Source organism: Monodelphis domestica, chromosome 3, assembly GCF_027887165.1.
Source record: "Monodelphis domestica isolate mMonDom1 chromosome 3, mMonDom1.pri, whole genome shotgun sequence".
In the NCBI taxonomy this organism is placed as follows: Eukaryota; Metazoa; Chordata; class Mammalia; order Didelphimorphia; family Didelphidae; genus Monodelphis; species Monodelphis domestica.
The window spans coordinates 284,496,989-284,502,036 of NC_077229.1; positions in this window are offsets into that span (position 1 = coordinate 284,496,989).

The following is a 5,048-nucleotide window of genomic DNA, read 5'->3' on the forward strand; positions in this document are numbered from 1 at the left end:
AAACTCAAATATAAAAGTTTCAAATGGTTCTTGGAAAATGTGTATCTAGAGCTTCATCACCTAAAATCAGAATGGGCCACTTCAGAATGTTGGTTAACAGAAAAATGGCATATTATTGTTTTGATTCTAACACTAAAATAAAAATTAAACAATGGGGTAACAAGTCACTCTCCATTCTTGATATGAAATGGGACAGGACTAGTTCTTTCAATATATATCATATATGGAAATATATTATTACCAGATGGAAGCCTATGTAAATATTGATGTAGGCACAGACTCTCTGACCACATATATATGTCCAAAAATGTCCCAGAAAGACACTAATGCACTGCTGGTGGAGTTGTGAATTGCTCCAGCCATTCTGGAAGTCAATTTGGAACTATGCCCAAAGAGCTTTAAAAGACTGCCTGCTCTTTAATCCAGCCATTCCAGTGCTGGGTTTATACCCCAGAGAGATAATAAGGAAAAAGACTTGTACAAAAATATTTATCACTGTGCTCTTTGTGGTGGCAAAAAAAAAAATGGAAAATGAGGGATGCACTTTGGTTGGGGAACGGCTGAACAAATTGTGGTATATGTTGGTGATGGAATACTATTGTGCTCAAAGGAATAATGAACTGGAGGAATTCCATGTGAACTGGAAAGACCTCCAGGAATTGATACAGTCTGAAAGCAGAACCAGGAAAACATTGTACACAGAGATGAATACACTGTGGTACAATCGAATGTAATGGACTCCTCTACTAGCAGCAATGCAGTGATCCATGACAATTATGAGTTATATATGAGAAAGAACACTATTCACATCCAGAGAAAGAACTGTGGGAGTAGAAACTCAGAAGAAAAACAACTGCTTGATCATGTGGTTCAATAGGGATATGATTGGGGATATAGACTCTAATCAATCACCCTAATACAAATATTAATAATATGGAAATAGGTCTTGATCAATGACACATGTAAAACCCAGTGGAATTGTGTGCCAGCTATGGGAGGGAGTGGGTGGAGGGGAGGGAAAGAACATAAATCATTTAGCCATGGAAAAATATTCTAAATTAATTAATTAAATAAATAGACTTAATTTTTAAAATGTACCAGAAAATCAGAATTGTTTTTTTTTGTAAGAGGATCACTCCTTTCTAATATACAAGCTAAGAAATGTCTACCAAGAGAGGTACAGCACATAATAGGTAGTTTAAGCACCAATCTTAAGGATATATACTAATTCAAGACATCAAAAGGGGGGTTCTTTTTTCATTATTAAAGTTTTTATTTTAATAACACATCTCCACAGAAGTTTTTCAAAATCAGAACATCCATATTCTCCCTTCCTTCTTCTCTTCCCACTGCTAGAACTGACAAAATTTAATCTGTATCATATATGTATTATCACAGAAAACATATTTCCACATTATTCATTTTTGTAAGCAAATAATCTTCAAGAACCCAAACCCCAAAACATACACCAAAATAAACAAGTGATAAATCACATGTTTTCATATATATTTCCATTCAAACACTTCTTTCTGTAGGTGGATGGCATTCTTTTGCATAAATCCTTAAAACTGTCCTGGATTATGGAATTGCTGTTAATAGCAAAAGTCTAACACATTTTATTGTTCTACAATATTGTAATTACTGTGTATAAAGATCTCCTTATTCTGCATCAGTCACATAGAGCATTCTAGGTCTTTCTGAAACCATCCTGTTTATCATTTCTTATAGCACGATAGTATTCCATCACCATCATTTACAAGTTGTTTAGTTATTCCCAGATTGAGGGAAATCCCTTTAGTTTCTGATTCTTTGCTACCACAAAAAGGGTAGCTATAAATATTTTTCTACAAACAGGTCCTTTTCCATTTTTTAAAATCTCTTTGGGATACAGACCCAAAAGTGGTATTATTGGATCAAAAGCTATGCATTCTTTTAACCTTTGGGCATAATTCCAAACTTTTCTCCAGAATAGCAGAGCTGTTTACAACACCAATTATGCATTAGTGTCACACTTTTGTCATATCCACTCCAGCATTTATCATTTTACATTCCTGTCATATTGGTCAATCTGCTGCGTGTGAGGTGGCCCCTCAAAGTTGTTTTAATTTGTATTTCTCTAATCGAGAAGGATTTAGTACATTTTTATATGATTATTGATAACCATTTTTTACATATTATCTTAAACAGTTTACTAACACATCTTCTGTCTATGTATACTTCTTCTAACTACTGTGATAATGACAATTTTTAAGAGTTAGAGATATCATCTTTCCATTTAGGAATATAAACAAGTTGACCTTATTGAAGCCCTTAAGTTTTTTCTCTTTCTTTATTACCTTTTTATGCTTCTCTTGAATTTTGTATTTGAATATCAAATTTTTGGTTCAATTCTGGTCATTTCTTCAGAAATGCTTAGAAATCTATTTTATTAAATCACCATACTTTCCCTTGAATGAATATTATCAGTTTTGATGCATAGGTGATTCTTGGTTGTATACCCAGATTCCTTGTCTTCTAGAATATCATATTCCAAACCTTGTGGTCCTTCAATGTGGAAACTGCCAGATCCTATGAATGGGGTTCCATTATATTTGAATTGTTTCTTTCTGACTGCTTGCAGTACTTTCTCCTTCATCTAGGAGCTCTTAAACTTAGTTATAACATTCCTAAGAGTAGTCATTTTGGGATTTGTTGCAGGAAATAATCTGTGGATTCTTTCAATTTCTATTTTACCCTCTCATATAAAAATATCAGAGCAATTTTCTTGGGTATTATTTTCTTGTAGTATAATATCTAGGCTTTTTTTTTAATTTTTGGTCATGACTTTCAGGTAGTTTAATAATTCCTAAATTTTCTCTCCTGGATCTATTTTCTAAGTCAATTGTTTTTTAGTGTGATATATCATATTTTCTCGTATTTTTTCATTCTTTTGATTTTGTCGTATTGTCTTAATGTCTCATGATGTCATTAGCTTCTATTTATCCAATTCTATTTTTTTAAAGACTGAATTTCTTCCATGACCTCTGATCCTCCTTTTCTATTTGGCCATTCTACTTTCCCTCATACTATATTATTCATTGGATTTTTTTTGCCTCTTTTAAGACAATTTTGTTTTTAATTAAACTTTTTTCTTCATTGGATTTTTTTGCCTCTTTTTAAACTGTTATATTATTTTTAAATTATTTTCATGTCTCTTTCCTAGTTGATTTTGTAAGAATTAAATGTAGGAGACTGGCTGTAGATTAATAGTTTTATTAAATCATAAGTAGTAGGAAGAAGAAGAGGGGAAAATAGGAGCGAGGTACTTAGGTTCTTAACTTTCTGATCTGTGGCTGCCATTTTGGGCCCCCTACCATGCCAACATTGAGGGGAGCAATCACCAAGAAACACAGAAATCCAGTGAGCATGAGTTACCCTCCTGCCTCAATTTATCCAGCCTAATCTCCATCCCCTCACATGTGACATCTCAGGAACCAACCATAGCTTCCCATTCTGACTGAACCACCTGGAGATCAGGGGTGGGGAAGCAGTCCCAGGGAATCAGCTCTGCTTCCTGTCTTGTGACTCAGCTTCCAGTTTCTGGCAGCTGGTTTATAACTCAATTTATTAAGTGGTATCTGGCCTCCATGTGAAAGGAGATGAAATGAGAGCAAAATAGGAGAGAGAGAAATTTATTTCAGACATCTTTAATCTGCCTTATTTGATTTTTAATTTTTTTTAATTCTTCCAAAACCTAAGACCAATTTCATAATTTTTAAAAGTTTTGTTTGTAGTTGCTTGGATCTTACCATCCCCTGTTAGTTCTGCTTTTTGCTCTTCATCTCTAGAAATTTTTATGGTTTAAGACTTTTTCTGCCTTTTGCTCATTTTCCCAGCCTTTTTGTGCCCATGGACTGTGAATTATGAAAACTGATTATTTTATCTTCTTTGCTGTTGGCTTGCAGGACTCAGCACTGTGAATTAATTTGCCCTGGGGCCAGGTCTTCAACTCAGCTGTGCAGTCTTGAAAGGGTCCAATGCTATGGACTTCAGGGACTCGCCTGGTGCCAGGGCCTGGGACTTCAAGAGGGTGGGTCTGATGTGCTCTTTTGTTATTGTAGCCTGGATTGTATGATCCTAAAGTTGACCTATGCTCAGGCTTGAAATCTGGTACAGTAGTTGTAGGGATGGTCAATCGGCACTCCTCTGTGTGCAGTTTTGCTTCTAATTCTCCCTTATACTGTGAAAATTAACTCTCAGCTTACCTCTTAAGTTTTGTTCAGTGGGAGAGTCCCATCATTCCATCTTGCTTTGGCTCCTGTCATTATGAGGTACTTTTTAAAAAAATTGATTTGGAAGGATTGTCAGAGCCTTTTCAGTTTTTGCTGTTACTAAGCTACCTTCTTGGTTCATTCAAAGGGATTTTGTATAAAACAAAAGTTAAAATGTTAAAAGGGCAACCTAACTAGTTGATGGTCCAAGGAGCAGAATGTTTTAAATTTAGTTCAAGCTTCATTGTTGACTAGATATATTACTATAGTACTAATAGCACAAAAACGAAAATTATAAATTTTGAAAAGAATGTGGAAAAAATGTGATGTAATACACTCTACAAAGTTGTGAAGTGATATTTCCATTCTAGAGAGCAATTTGGAGCCATGCACAAAAACCAATAAAATTGTGCCTATCTTTCTACTGACCTATGTCTGAAAGTGATTACAAAAAAAGTGAAGGACCTATTTTTTCAAATAACAATGTTTATAGAAGCTCTTTTTATGGGATTGAAAACTGAAGGATTATTTGAGGATGGCTGACCAAATTATGAGATATGATTATAATGAAATATTATTGTGCCATTAAAAATGGTGACTAAGACAATCAAAAAACAAACAAAACAATTACAAGATATCCTGTTGTCTAAGAGAAACAAAAACCTTTCTTATCCCATGTCTTTAAAGCAGTTACTGATCAAATGCTTTTTTCTAGTATTTTGTATATTGTACTAAATTACCTTTTTCAGAAATAAGATAGTAAATAAAACATATTTTATATATTAGGCAATTTGTACA